Below are 16,441 nucleotides of genomic sequence, written 5' to 3'. Positions count from 1 at the left end.
AAGTTGATGCATTGCATTATTACTTGTATATGTGGATTGGACCGAGGCGACTCCAATAGCCATAAGTCTGTCATTATTATATGTCCTGTGTGAGCTCCTTTGGGGCCGGGCATTTAACTTGGATAAGTCCTGTGAGAGCCCTTATAGGGTCGGGCACCATGAGTAGTTAGTGAAAGACCTGTGTGAGCTCCTTTGGGGGCCGGGCACCGACAGAGGGAGTTTTGGGGTCATGTCCAATCCGAGATGTGAAATGTTTGTGCAGTGATGCATCATATGATAGCATGTTTTAAATGTGTTTGTTTTATCGATTCCGCTCACTGGGCTTTAGCAGCTCATCCCTCTCCCTAACCCCATTTTTCAGGGCCTCAGAGAAGAGAAAGAGAAAGAGAAAGCAAGGGTAAAAGTATATGTAATAGCATAGAGGAATGGACATGATGTACAGTACAGAGTTTATGTAATGTATAGAAATGATGTATTAGCAAGTTATGAGTTATAGAATTGTGCTTGGCCCAAGTGTATGTTTATCCCTTTGCACATGATCATTTTATGGTTGAGATAATGTTGTTATGATACGCTAGGCTTGGTGCATGGTAGTCTTTCTATCTCTGTAGTTACTGTATGGTACCATAGCAGGTATCACTCTTCGAGTGCATACAGACAGAGCATGCATAGTCCAGGCTTAGTTGATGAGAAAAGTTTCAAGAAAGGAACAGTTAGAAAAGCAAAGAAAAAAAAAAATAATAATAATATAGAGAGAGTACGTGACAGTTTTACGTTTAACTGTGATCTTGTATGGGATTTATCAGGTACACAGAGTTGACAGTAGGCTTACTACGGGTCCCGGCGGCCTTAAGCCGATCTGGATCCTAGTGCCGGTGATGGTCCGGTAAGCGGGCTGTTACAGATTGGTATCAGAGCATAGGGCCTCTAGAGTACGGTGTGCTGAGCTAAGATGCTCAGGGATTAGAGAGATCTCACATCGGAAAGAGGTTGTCTTAGAGGGCAAGCACAATAGGAAGATCATGTCCACTAGGATAGGATGTTGAGTCCTGTCTTGATGCTGTGTAATGCCATGATTTTATGCATGTGCATTTTATGCTATGCTATAAGTTGAGGGTTCATGTGTTTACATGGATCATATGATGCTAAAGTTTATGTTATGTTTTCAGAAGCTAAGATGAGAGGAACCCGTCGATCAGCTAGATTGACTGGAGCTCCGCCCGAGAATGAGGGTATGGAAGGGCGTCCCCCTGCTTTGCCAAGAGCTATGTCCTAAAGGGCAGGCAGAGAAAGATCATCAAGGGACCCTAGAAGGTCGTTTGATGAAGGCAGGAGGGAAACAGAACAGAGAAGAAGATCTAGTGATACAAGGGAAGAGATGGAAGTGGATCCCAGAAGGATGGAGGGTTAGGTGTTGGCATGACAGAGGAGGATGTGGGATCATCACAGGGAGGCGGTCAGGCCTCGGGGTATGGTTATCCACCCCACTATCAGCCCTACCCACCGGGCCCAGGATATTCGATGGGAGGCACATCGGAGTATCCTAGTTTTCACCCATATCCCACATATATGCCTTATCCACCGTATTACCCCCCATATCCACCATATCCCATGTATCCACCCTCACCTTTTTCCCCCAGTCCAGCATATCCTACACCAGAGAGTTTTGCCCCACCACCACCACCAGTGGTAGAACCAGAAGCCCCAGTTATCCAAACACCTCAACCTGGCCCATCTGAGAGGCGTAAGGTAAAGATGACTGATTACCTAAAGTTAGATGCTCCTAAGTACCAATCAGGAGATGATCCATTTGAGTACATTAAAGCAGTCAAGATGATAGCAGATGAGCTAGGGGCAGATGATACCAGAGCCATTCAGATGGCAGGGTTCACTTTAAAAGGTAAGAAGGCAAAAGAATGGTTTAGCGTCTATATGGACCCGAGGTTGGATAACATGTCTTGGGAGGAGTTTGCTAATGAGTTTACCGGATGGGCGTTCCCAGATAGCTCGAAAGAGCTAAAGATGATAGAGTTTGAGCAGCTCAAGCAGACAGAGGATATGAGTATTGATGAGTTTACTGACAGGTTTATGGAGTTGCTGCGGTATGCAGGACAGGCCTATGATACTGAACAGAAAAAGGCCAGGAGGTATGCTATGAAACTGCATTCCAGGTATTCCTCCTTGATCCATGCAGCCGAGAGGGAGAGTTTCCACACCGTGGTGGATTTAGCACGGAGAATGGAGGCTAGTGCCATTATACAGGGTACAGTAAAACAGCAGCCGGCACAGTCTTCTGATTCAAAGACCCCAGGTAGGGGTAAATCAGATCCCTCTTCACAAGGTGCAGCAGCTTCCAGTGGTAAGAAGTGGAGTGGTTCCACTCAGAAGTCGAGGAAGAATAAGTTCTGGAATAAGATTAAAGCAGGTCTGGGATTAGGCAGTGGCATGAGTTCAGGCTCAGAGGTTCCAGTGTGTGGAAGGTGCGGTAAGGCGCACAGAGGAGTTTGTCGTTTGGGGATGACAGGATGTTATAGGTGTGGCCAGGAGGGACACATGGCTCGTGAGTGCCCTCAGGCATCTTTCACGGCACCATCCCAGCAGATAGCTCCAGCTAGCATGCCACAGCCACCAGCTTCAGTTATGACGCAGGGCAGAGGCAGAGGGAGAGGGTCAGCCTCTTCATCTGCAGGTCCCCGAGGTGGAGGTCCGTCAGCTCCGGCGCGGATTTTCACGATGACACAGCAGGAGGCAAACACTTCTAACACCGTGGTGTCAGGTAATCTTCTCATTGGGTGTTCTGAGGTGTATGCTTTGTTAGACCCTGGTGCTTCGCATTCCTTTGTTGCTCCCAGAGCCATAGAGAGAGTGGGTTTGATGACGTCTGGGTTAGAGTGTCCCCTATGGGTCAGTGGCCCTAAGTGTGATCCATCGTTGGCAGAGACAGTCTGTCGACATAGTCCAGTGTTTATAGCGGGTAGATGCCTTCCAGCTGACCTTGTGGTTCTAGAGTTGACAGATTTTGAGATCATTCTAGGGATGGATTGGCTATCTGCATATGGTGCTACCTTGGAATGTAGAGACAAGGTAGTTAAGTTCAGAGATGAGGATGGATCTGAGTTTGTCTTCAGAGGAGACAGGAGGGGCACGCCTAGAGGTCTGATATCAGCCCTACAGGCTCGTAGGTTGCTCAGGAGGGGATGTCAGGGGTATCTAGCTCATGTGAGAGAGCTAGACAGTCAGGTTAGGGACCCCAGTTCAGTGCCCGTAGTCAGAGAGTTCCCAGATGTGTTTCCAGATGAGCTTCCAGGACTACCACCTGATAAGGAAATAGAGTTCGAGATAGAGTTAATGCCTGGTACCAGACCGATCTCTATTCCTCCCTACAGGATGGCACCAGCAGAGCTTAAGGAGTTGAAAGAGCAGTTACAGGAGTTGGTAGATAAGGGTTTCATCCGTCCCAGTACCTCACCCTGGGGTGCTCCAGTGTTGTTTGTCAGAAAGAAGGATGGATCCCTTAGACTTTGTATCGACTACAGGCAGTTGAACAAAGTCACTACCAAGAATAAGTATCCTCTACCCAGGATCGATGATCTATTCGACCAGCTAGCAGGAGCAGGTTGTTTCTCGAAGATAGATCTGAGATCGGGCTATCATCAGTTGAGAATTAGGGAAGAGGATGTACCTAAGACAGCTTTCAGAACCAGATATGGGCATTATGAGTTCTTAGTGATGCCGTTCGGGTTGACTAACGCCCCTGCAGCATTCATGGATCTCATGAACAGAGTTTTCAGAGAGTATCTGGATCACTTTGTTATTGTCTTTATAGATGATATCTTGGTGTATTCCAGGAATGCAGAAGAGCATGCCCATCATCTGAGGATAGTTCTGCAGACCTTGAGAGAGCGTGGCTTGTATGCCAAGTTCTCCAAGTGTGAGTTCTGGCTAAGGAGCATTTCATTCTTGGGGCATGTAGTGTCAGATCAAGGTATAGCAGTAGACCCCAAAAAGATAGAAGCTGTAGCCAACTGGCCTAGACCCACCACAGTGACTGAGGTCAAGAGTTTCTTGGGTTTAGCAGGCTACTACAGGAGGTTCGTTCAGGACTTCTCCAAGATAGCGGCTCCTATGACCAGATTAACTAGAAAGAACTAGAGATTCACATGGTCTGACCAATGTGAAGAGAGTTTCGAAGAGTTAAAGAGAAGATTAACTTCAGCACCGGTGTTAGCTCTGCCTATTAGTGGTGAGGACTTCACAGTGTTCTGTGATGCATCCCGAGTGGGATTAGGTTGTGTGTTAATGCAGAATGACAAAGTAATAGCTTATGCTTCTAGACAGCTGAAGAAGCACGAGCTGAACTATCCAACACACGATCTTGAGATGGCAGCTGTTATCTTTGCACTCAAGATGTGGAGGCATTACCTCTATGGGGTGAAATGTGAGATCTTTACAGATCATAAGAGCCTACAGCACATCCTGAGTCAGAGAGAGTTAAACTTGAGGCAGAGACGGTGGGTGGAATTGCTTAGTGATTATGATTGCAGGATCCAGTATCATCCGGGAAAGGCAAATGTTGTAGCCGATGCCTTAAGCCGGAAATCACTAGGCAGTTTATCTCACATTATAGCAGAGAGGAGGCCGGTAGTGAAGGACTTCTACAGGTTAGTTGAGGAAGGGCTACAGTTAGAGTTAACTGGTACAGGTGCGTTGATTGCACAGATGAGAGTTACACCCGTGTTTCTGGAACAGGTGGCTCAGAAACAACATGAGGATCCAATGTTGGTCAAGATTGCCAGGACTGTTCAGTCAGGCAAGAGCGAAGAGTTCAGATTCGACGACCAAGGGATTCTCCGATACGGGCATAGATTATGTGTACCAGATGACATCAGTTTGAAAGGAGACATTATGAGGGAAGCTCATAATGCGAGATATAGCATTCACCCTGGAGCCACCAAGATGTATCAAGATCTGAAGAAAGTGTATTGGTGGCCAGCAATGAAGAGAGAAGTGGCACAGTTTGTGTCAGCCTGCGAGATATGTCAAAGGGTGAAGCTAGAGCACCAGAAACCAGCTGGAATGCTTAACCCACTGCCGATTCCAGAATGGAAATGGGAGAACATAGCGATGGATTTTGTAGTGGGGTTACTGGTAACGTCCAACAGACTAGACTCCATATGGGTGATTGTGGATAGACTGACTAAATCTGCTCACTTCATTCCTGTCAGGAGTGGCTACTCTGTGGACAAGCTAGCGCAGGTGTATCTTGAGGAAGTTGTGAGGTTGCATGGGGCTCCTGTTTCTATAGTGTCTGATAGAGGACCCCAGTTTACCTCCAGGTTTTGGCGAAGTCTGCAGGAGGCTATGGGCACAAGGTTAGACTTCAGCACTGCTTTCCATCCACAGACTGACGGACAGTCAGAGAGGACCATCCATACCATAGAAGACATGCTCAGAATGTGTGTGCTAGATTTTGGCGGTTCTTGGAGGCAGCATCTACCCTTAGTGGAGTTTGCCTACAACAATAGTCATCATGCTAGCATAGGGATGGCTCCATATGAAGCTCTGTATGGGAGGAAGTGCAGGTCACCAGTTTGTTGGGAAGAGGTTGGAGAAAGGTCCCTAGCAGGGCCTGAGTTAGTAGAGATCACCAACAGAGTGGTGCCCATCATCAGAGAGAGACTCAAGACTGCTGTTAGTCGGCAGAAGAGCTATGCAGACGTTCGCAGGAAGCACATAGAGTTTGAGGAGGGGGATCTGGTCTTACTCAAGGTGTCACCAATGAAAGGGGTGGTTCGTTTTGGGAGGAAAGGTAAGCTAGCTCCACGGTACATCGGGCCTTTTGAGGTATTACAGAAGGTCGGGAATGTGTCGTATAAACTAGATTTACCTACTTCTATGGAAATAATTCATCCGGTCTTCCATGTTTCTATGGTAAGGAAATTTGTGTCAGATCCGAGTAAAGTTCTTAGCGAACCAGATGTGGAGATCCTAGGAGATCTCACCTATGTAGAGCAGCCAGTACGGATCCTTGACACCCAGATCAAAAAGCTAAGGAACAAGGAGATCCCGATGGTGAAAGTCCTCTGGAACCACCATAATATAGAAGAGTGCACCTGGGAGACGAGGGAGTCTATGCTCCAACAGTACCCCTATCTCTTTGAAGGTGAGTTCTAGCTTCTTTTGTACTTGATGTGCTTTATGTTATGTTTTAGTATGTTGAGTTAGAGAGGAACATTCAGGGACGAATGTTCTTAAGGGGGGGAGAATGTAATACCCGGCTAGACTCCGGTACTGGAATTCCTACGTTCCGGCGGATTTTCCGTTGGAATCCGGGATTCGAGGATGTCGGAGCTTGCCCTAAGGGTATTAGAGAGGTTTTTAAAATGTTTTTATCAAGTTTGCATGATTTTGAGTTAAGAAAATTGAGTGTTGAAATGAACAGGCCAAGGGGACAAAAGCCAGGTTCGGCCGCCGAAGGTGAAGTTCGGCCGCCGAAGGTTGCATGGTTTCGCATGCACGTTAGGCCGCCGAAGGAAGAGTCGGTTGGCCACTACAAAAGCCCCTTTGCCCGAGACTTGAGTGTCAAACACTCTGTTTTTGGGTCAAAGGTGGGTTCCAGCTCTCCTTGGTGTGATTTCTCATGTTTTCCTCAAATCTTGCATGTTTTAACATGTTTTTAGCTTTGTTTTAGAGATTTGAGCAAAAGGAAGCAAAGTTGAGCACTTGGAGATTTTGATTGAGTTTTCCCCCATCTCCAAGCTTGGATCATCAATCCTCTAGTTCTTCAAGAGGTAAGCATGGATCCTCACCTCCCTTTATGTTTAAAGCAAGTTTTAAGCAGTTTTGGAGAGCTTATGGCATGTTTTGGGGTATAAGCATGAGTTTGAGCATATGTTGAGCATATGCGTGTTGTTGTTGTTTTTGGGGCTTGAGCTAGGTTTTAGGCCTCTATATGCATGAGATATGTTATAGGTTAGTTGAGAAGTGTTGGTATGCATGTTATGGGTGTTTGATAGGATTTTGGAGGCTGAGAGCATGAGTTGTGCTCGGATTCGCCTTGCTGGAGAATCCAGGTTCGGTCGCCGAAGCAAGGTTCGGCCGCCGAACCCCTTGTGGAGGCAGTTTCGGCTGCCAAACCTTGCCCCCGAAAGCTAGGCTTTCGGGTAAGAAAGGGACTTTCGGCCGCCGAAAGAGGGAGTTCGGCCGCCGAAAGTGCATGAGTTTCGTCTCTGGACGAGACTTTCGGCCGCCGAAGGTGCCGCCGAACATGCATGAGTTTCGTCTCTGGAGGGGGGTTTCGGCCGCCGAACCAGCCGCCGAAAGTGCCCTGTCCAGCTTTCTTTTGCCCATTTTTCCATGCATACCTATGATGTTTTAGAGGGGTTTTGGGGCGATATTAAGAGTTATGTTTAAGTAAGTTTGGTCCTCATTTGAGTCCACCTGTGTAGGTGCGGACCCGAGGAACCAAGGAGGCCCACAGAGTTAGAGTTACAGAGACTGCTCAGCAGGTGACAGAGGTGAGTGGAACAAAACTTTGTTTAAAGGTAAATGAATGTTTTAGCATGATTCATGCATCATTAATGCCATGTTTATGTAGGATGCTTTGCATTAGTATTCACCAAGTTGATGCATTGCATTATTACTTGTATATGTGGATTGGACCGAGGCGACTCCAATAGCCATAAGTCTGTCATTATTATATGTCCTGTGTGAGCTCCTTTGGGGCCGGGCATTTAACTTGGATAAGTCCTGTGAGAGCCCTTATAGGGTCGGGCACCATGAGTAGTTAGTGAAAGACCTGTGTGAGCTCCTTTGGGGGCCGGGCACCGACAGAGGGAGTTTTGGGGTCATGTCCAATCCGAGATGTGAAATGTTTGTGCAGTGATGCATCATATGATAGCATGTTTTAAATGTGTTTGTTTTATCGATTCCGCTCACTGGGCTTTAGCAGCTCATCCCTCTCCCTAACCCCATTTTTCAGGGCCTCAGAGAAGAGAAAGAGAAAGAGAAAGCAAGGGTAAAAGTATATGTAATAGCATAGAGGAATGGACATGATGTACAGTACAGAGTTTATGTAATGTATAGAAATGATGTATTAGCAAGTTATGAGTTATAGAATTGTGCTTGGCCCAAGTGTATGTTTATCCCTTTGCACATGATCATTTTATGGTTGAGATAATGTTGTTATGATACGCTAGGCTTGGTGCATGGTAGTCTTTCTATCTCTGTAGTTACTGTATGGTACCATAGCAGGTATCACTCTTCGAGTGCATACAGACAGAGCATGCATAGTCCAGGCTTAGTTGATGAGAAAAGTTTCAAGAAAGGAACAGTTAGAAAAGCAAAGAAAAAAAAAATAATAATAATATAGAGAGAGTACGTGACAGTTTTACGTTTAACTGTGATCTTGTATGGGATTTATCAGGTACACAGAGTTGACAGTAGGCTTACTACGGGTCCCGGCGGCCTTAAGCCGATCTGGATCCTAGTGCCGGTGATGGTCCGGTAAGCGGGCTGTTACACGCACTACGTTATGATATGATGTGATACGGTATGGAAGACCAGTGAGGCCCATTCTACGCCCCTGGCATATTGGAATATTATGTTATGAATGTAATGTAAGAGAAAGACCAGTGAGGCCCAGTCTACGCCCCTGGCACTATTGGAATGAGTAGTGGGCTATTGGTGACAAGTTCATCCTTGATGTGGATTGTTTGTGATATGTTGCATTTCATGAAAGCATGAAATTTAAATTGAATGTTTAATTATTCTGCTCACTGGGCTTTATAGCTCACCCCTCTCCCTTAACCCCCAGGTTTGCAGGTACAGGGTAGATCAGGAGGTCAGCAGGAGTAGAGTCATGTGTTACGTAATAGCTAGATGTGGACATGGATATGATGTAATGTAAAAGTATGATATAGAAATGTTATGTAATGATGCTTATGAAAGTTTAGAGTTGTGCTTGACCATAGTATTATGTTAATCCCTTTCTAGTACATGATCTTAATGTTTAATGATGATTATTGTAAACCAAACTCAATTTATGTTATGTCACCCCATTGGAGCATTGATGAGGACTCCAAGGTGGGGTCAATGTTTATGTTTGTGAATAGTGCATGCACAGGTTGAGTTTGGTGATTGAATGGAAAGAAAAGTTCAAAATTTTTATGTATGTTGTTGATCATGTATGGGATTAAACAGGTTCACAGGATGAATGTTTGGCTTGCTACGGGTCCCGGCGGCCTTAAGTCGATCTGGATCCTAGCGCCAGTAGCGGTCCGATTTTCGGGTCGTTACAGATTGGTATCAGAGTCCTAGGTTCATATGGTCGGACCTAGAGTGTTGGGCTCATAGATGTTCTAGAAGGTCAAGCACAATAGGAAAATCATGTCCACTAGGATAGGATGAAGAGTCGTGTCTTGAATGATGATGTGAAATGCCATGATTTTATGCATGTGCATTAATATTATGCTTTGATATGTGATGTATGTGATGCGGGTTCATGTGTTTGCACATTAACCATTTGATGCTAATGTTCTATGTGATGTATGCTGTTTTTTAGAAAACAGGATGAGAGGAACTCGTCGATCTGCACGATTGACTGGAGTACCACCCCAGGACGAGGGCACTGATGCCCGTCCTCCTGCATTGCCTAGGGCAATGTCAAGTAGGTCCAGCAGAGAAAGAGCAGTAAGAGACCCTAGAAGGTCTTTGGATCTTGGTAGAAGCAAATCAGTAAGGGGAACAGTTCATGGAGGAATGTCAGAGGATGTGGGGGATGATATGGATGTGGATCATGTAACGACCCGAAAATCGGACCGCTACTAGCGCTAGGATCTGGATCGACTTAAGGCCGCCGGGACCCGTAGCAAGCCTAACATGCATCCTGTGAACCTGCTTAATCCCATACATGATCAACAACATACAAAAAAATTAAAACTTTTCTTTCCATTCATATGCCAACTCAACCTGTGCATGCACTATAACATAATCATAACATTGATCCCTCAGTGGGATCTCATCAGTACCCCCAATGGGTGACATAACATATGCTGAGTTGGTTTACATAAACATCATAAAAATCTCTACGATCATGTATTAAAGGGATACAACAATCTATGGTCAAGCACACCTCTAACATCCATAAACATCATCTCATCACATATCTAAACTGTACTTTTACATTACATCAAAATCATTTATCATGTCCACACTAACTAATACATAACTCAAACTTCATTACTCTATCCGGACTCCTGCTCTATCCTGTACCTGCAAGCCTGGGGGTAAAGGGAGAGGGGTGAGCTAAAAGCCCAGTGAGTAGAACTATAAAACATATTAATACTATGCTCCAATGAAATGCATCATAACACAGACAATTCACATAAGGGTTGGGTGAACTTGTCACCAATTAGTCCAAGCTAACATTGTGCCAGGCCATAGCATGGGGTCCTGGTCTTCCTGTCATAACATACATTACTTACCATTTCCCCAGGGCCTCCTCTGGGCTCCTGGTCTTCGAGTCCCATAACCGTGCCAGGCCGTAGAATGGGGTCCTGGTCTTTCCTTACATAGTGCCGGGCCGTAGAATGGGGTCCTGGTCTTCCTGTCATAGACTAATTGGGTCATCCAATATTCACCCACATCAACAACAATCGATGCAATGCGGCATATTCGTGGAAACTAATGCAATCATCCTATTGCATAATCATGATGCATGAAACATGATAAAACATTTAATTTAAAAGATTAAGTTTAGTTCCACTCACCTCTGGCTGACTCTGACAACACCGAAGCAGCTGAACTCACTGCTGGGGTCCTCGGTTCCTCGGGTCCGAACCTACACAGGTGGACTCAAATGAGGGACCAAACATACATGAACATAACTATAAACTACTCCCCAAAAACCCCCTAAAACATCATGAAACAACCATACAAAAACATGCAAGGAAGGCCTGGACAGGGCACTTTCGGCGGCAGGTTCGGCGGCCGAAAGTCCCTCCAGAGCCGAAAGTCAGGCAGGTTCGGCGGCACCTTCGGCGGCCGAAACTCCCAGACAGAGACGAAACTCATGCATGTTCGGCGGCACTTTCGGCGGCCGAAACTGCCAGACAGAGACGAAAGTCTCCCTTTCGGGGGCAAGCTTCGGCAGCCGAAAGGCTACCTCCCCAGCCATGTTCGGCGGCCGAAAGTCCTTCGGCTGCCGAACCTGGTTTCTGCCAAAGGGCAGAAACTTGGCTCCCTATGCACATTTCGCCTCCAAACCTTTCCAACATGCATCAAACCTATTCTACAACACACAAACACAAGCATACATGTTCCTAGGGGCCTCAAACCATCATAAACCCCATCTACAACACATCAAGAAGCTCACATTGTTCATGAACATACATTTATACCCATAAACTCCAAAAGCATAACCATAACCTAAACATGCATTCTATCCCATAGATCTACTTAAAACTTACTTAAAACATGCAATGAGCTTAAGATCGGCTCTTACCTCTTGAAGATCGAGAGAGAGACGACCTAAACTCGAAGTTGGGAGAGATTGGGTTCTTGAACCTCCAAGCTCCAAAACTTTGCTCAAAAGCTTTAATCTTCAAAACAAAGTTAAAACAAATGAAAATCTCGAAAGATCTAGAGGAAAGACGTCAAAGATGGGTGAGGGGCGGCGGAGACTCACCTTGGCCGAAAATGGGGAAAAAGCTCGCCCGTTTTCGGCTAAGGGACCCTTTTATAGTGGCTGGCCAGACCACGTTCGGGGGCCGAATGTGCCTCCGTATGCATGCCATGTTCGGCGGCCGAACTTGAGGTTCGGCGGCCGAATCTGGACTTTCCTCACTTATGCCCTTCGGGGGCCTAAAGCACTCCCGAAGTGCATGCATGTTCGGCGGCCGAACTTAGGGTTCGGCGGCCGAACCTGAGTTTTCCTCCAATGCTATTTTCATGCAAAAACTCATTTTCTTTCATGCTTAAAACATAAAACACATTAAAACATTTTATAAAAACATGGTTTTACCCTACTAGAGGCTTTCGACATCCGAGATTCCACCGGACGATAGGAATTCCGATACCGGAGTCTAGCCGGGTATTACAGATCAGAGGAGGGATGGCAGTCTCGGAGTAAGTATGTCGGAAGAGGGAATGGGAGAGTCCCAAGAAGGCACTCAGGCCTCGGGTTTTGTTCAGCCACCTTACTACCCACCCTTTTCACAAAATTTCGGGTATTCGATGGGAGGTACATCGGATTACCCCAGTTTTAACCCTTATCACTCTCAGATGCCATACCCACCTTTCTACCCACTGTACCCACAGTACCCTATGTATCCACCCCCACCCTACCATCCAGGTACAGCAAACCCTACCCCAGGGGATGCTGCACCTCCTCCACCACCAGCAGCACCTACTGTCCCAGAAACCCAAATGCCTAAACCTAGCTCATCTGGGGGGAGCAAGGTCAAGATGACCGATTACATGAAGCTGGGTGCTCCCCAGTTTGAAACCGGTGATGACCCGTTTGTGTACCTTGAGAGGGTCAAGAAAATTACAGATGAGATAGGAGCTGATGACAGTAGAGCCATTCAGATGGCTGGGTTCACAATAAAATGTAAGAAGGCCCGAGAGTGGTTTAAAAACTATGTGAACCCGAGGTTGGACAGCCTATCATGGGAGGAGTTTGCAAATGAGTTTGCAGGATGGGCTTTCCCTGATAGTTCAAGAGAATTGAAGATGATTGAGTTCGAGCAGCTGAGGCAGACGGATGAGATGAGTGTGGATGAGTTCACAGACAGGTTTTTGGAGCTATTGCCGTTTGCCGGGCAAAATCTGGATACAGATCAGAAAAAGTCAAGGAGGTATATCATGAAGCTCCATTCCAGGTATTCCTCCTTGATTCAGTCAGCAGAGAGGGAGAGTTTCCATGCCATTGTGGATATGGCTCGGAGGATGGAGGCTAGTGCAATCATCGAGGGAAAAGTCAAACAGTCAGTGGCACAGCCTTCTGGTTCCAAGACCCCAGGTGGGGGAAGGATGGACCCTTCTCCTCTGAGTTCAGCTAGTAAGAGGTGGAGCAGTACCACCAAGAAGCCAAAGAAGAACAAGTTCTGGAATAAGATCAAGTCTGGTCTGGGATTAGGAAGTGGTTCGAGCTCAGGTGCAGATAATGCAGTATGCAAGAAGTGTGGGAAGCCGCACAAAGGAGTATGTCTAGTTGGGACGACAGCCTGCTTCAGATGTGGGCAGGAGGGACACTTGGCACGGGAGTGTCCTAGGGCAGTTTTTGTGGCACAGTCTCAGCAGACAGCTTCTGGTAGTGTGGCTCAGCCAGTAGCTCCAGCCGTGACTCAGGCTAGTGGCAGAGGCAGAGGAAGAGGGGCAGCCCCTTCTTCAACGGGTTTCAGGGGTGAGGGCCCGTCAACTCCAGCACGGATCTTCACCATGACTCAGCAGGAGGCAAATGCATCGAACACCGTGGTGGCAGGTAATCTCATCATTGGTTGCTCAGATGTTTATGCCTTAATGGACCCTGGTGCATCTCATTCTTTCATTGCTCCGAGGGCCGTCGAGAGATTGGGTTTGATGGTCTCTGGGTTAGAGTGTCCCCTATGGGTCAGTGGACCCAAGTGCGACCCATCAGTGGCAGAGTCAGTCTGCCAGTGTAGTCCATTCTTTGTGGAGGGAAGATGCCTTTCTGCCGACCTTGTGGTTCTAGATTTGACAGATTTTGACGTCATTCTAGGGATGGATTGGCTATCTACCCATGGTGCTACCTTGGATTGCAGAGACAAGGTAGTCAGGTTCAGATGTCAGGATGGTTCAGAGGTTGTCTTCAGATGAGATATGAGGGGTACACCTAGAGGTTTGATATCAGCCCTACAGGCTCGTAGGCTGCTCAGGAGAGGTTGTCAGGGTTTTCTAGCTCATGTGAGAGAGCTGGATAGTCATGTCAGAGAGCTCGCCTCAGTGCCAGTGGTCAGAGAGTTCTTAGATGTTTTCCCAGACGAGCTGCCAGGTTTACCACCTGCTAGGGAGATAGAGTTTGAAATTGAATTGATGCCTGGAACTAGACCGATCTCTATCCCTCCCTACAGGATGGCACCAGCAGAATTGAAGGAGTTGAAAGAGCAGTTGCAAGAGCTGGTAGATAGGGGTTTCATCCAACCGAGTACCTCATCTTGGGGTGCTCCAGTGCTATTTGTGAAAAAGAAGGATGGATCCCTTAGACTTTGTATCGACTACAGGCAGTTGAACAAGGTCACTACCAAGAATAAGTACCCGTTGCCAAGGATCGACGCTCTATTCGACCAGCTAGCAGGAGCGGGTTGTTTCTCCAAAATAGATCTGAGATCGGGGTACCATCAGCTGAGGATAAGAGAAGAGGATGTACCGAAGACAGCATTCAGGACCAGATATGGGCACTATGAGTTCCTTGTAATGTCGTTCGGGTTAACCAATGCCCCTGCAGCATTCATGGATCTCATGAACAGAGTGTTTAGCCAGTACCTGGATCACTTTGTTATTGTCTTCATAGATGATATCTTAGTGTATTCCAGGAATGCAGAGGAGCATGCCCATCATCTGAGGTTAGTTCTGCAAACCTTGAGGGAACACGGCTTGTATGCCAAGTTCTCCAAGTGTGAGTTCTGGCTGAGGAGCATTTCATTCTTGGGGCACGTTGCGTCAGAAAATGGAATCGAGGTAGACCCCAAGAAAGTGGAAGCCGTAGCTAACTGGCCTAGACCCACTACAGTGACAGAGATCAAAAGCTTCTTGGGTTTAGCAGGTTACTAAAGGAGGTTCGTTCAGGACTTCTCTAAGATTGCAGCTCCTATGACCAGATTGACTAAGAAGAACCAGAGGTTCGTGTGGACCGACCAGTGTGAAGAGAGCTTTGAGGAGCTAAAGAAGAGGTTGACTTCAGCACCGGTGTTAGCTCTGCCGACTAGTAATGAGGACTTCACAGTCTTTTGCGATGCGTCCTGTGTGGGACTGGATTGTATGCTAATGCAGAATGAAAAGGTGATTGCTTATGCTTCTAGACAGCTGAAGAAGCACGAGTTGAATTACCCTACACATGACCTAGAAATGGCAGCGGTGATCTTTGCACTCAAGATGTGGAGGCACTACCTTTATGGGGTAAAATGTGAGATCTTCACAGATCATAAGAGCCTGCAGTACATCCTGAGTCAGAGAGAGCTGAATTTGAGGCAGAGAAGATGGGTAGAACTGCTCAGTGACTATGATTGCAAGATCCAGTACCATCCGGGTAAGGCGAATGTTGTGGCAGACGCCTTAAGCCGGAAATCACTTGGCAGTTTGTCCCATATTTCAGCAAAGAGGAGGCCAGTGGTGAGGCAGTTTTTCGAGCTCATGAATGAAGGTCTACAGTTGGAGTTGTCTGGTACAGGTGCTTTAGTTGCCAATATGAGAGTGGCACCCGTGTTTCTAGAGCAGGTGGCTCAGAAACAGCATGAGGACCCAGAGTTAGTGAAGATTGTCAGGACTGTTCAGTCAGGCAAGGATAGTGAGTTCAGATTCGACAGCAAGGGGATCCTCCGCTATGGAAACAGATTGTGTGTACCAGATGACGTAGGGCTGAAGGGAGACATTATGAGAGAGGCTCATTGACAGGAGCGGTTGTCGAAACGGGTCAAAAATAACCTTCTTGGTTACCTACAATTTACAACTGTAGATAGTGGTGAAGGATCGTATCCACAGAGAATTGATTACCTATTTATTTATCTCAATCAAGACCAATAGAACTAATTGAAAGCACAAGTGAAAGCAAGTAATCAAAGAGAAATAGAAACAAGTGCAAGGAAAGTAAAAAGGGGGGTTTTGAGATGATTTGATTAACAACTAGTGAAAGCAATTAAAATAGTAAGTAATCTAAAATAAGAGAGAAATCAATATGAGAAAAGTCTAGTTGAAGATATGGATCCACTTTGGTTGTTTGGGTTGATCATTGAAACATGGTTATCTTGATTGGATCAATAGGTTGGTTATGGAGGTGGAAGACGCTTCTCACCACCATGTCTTTCCTTATGAACAAACTGATTAGGGAACGTCCTCTAACCAATTACTAATCAACAAATTGCCAAGGAACGTCCTTGGGCCATAGGCATCAAAACAATTGCCAATTGCATGAAGAACTAGAAAGATCCAAACCCTAGCTACTCAAACGCATGAGATGTTGCTAGATCATACAATTTCTTGGGTTTTTACTCCAAGTGTTCTATGGAAAGAATATTTCCAGCAATTACGGACTAACAAATATCCTAATCCAACAATTAATTAACTTTGCAATCAAGAATCAAGTGGCCAATTTGATCAAAACAACAAAGCAATCTTGGAATCAAAGCACAATTGCATGAATATTGAATAAAATCAAAGACAAAAGTTTCTGTTCAGATCTCACAACCCTTTAAACAACCTTAGT

The sequence above is a fragment of the Manihot esculenta genome, chromosome 6 (genome assembly GCF_001659605.2).
Source record: "Manihot esculenta cultivar AM560-2 chromosome 6, M.esculenta_v8, whole genome shotgun sequence".
Classification (NCBI taxonomy): domain Eukaryota; kingdom Viridiplantae; phylum Streptophyta; class Magnoliopsida; order Malpighiales; family Euphorbiaceae; genus Manihot; species Manihot esculenta.
Note: the sequence above shows the minus strand (reverse complement) of the source record.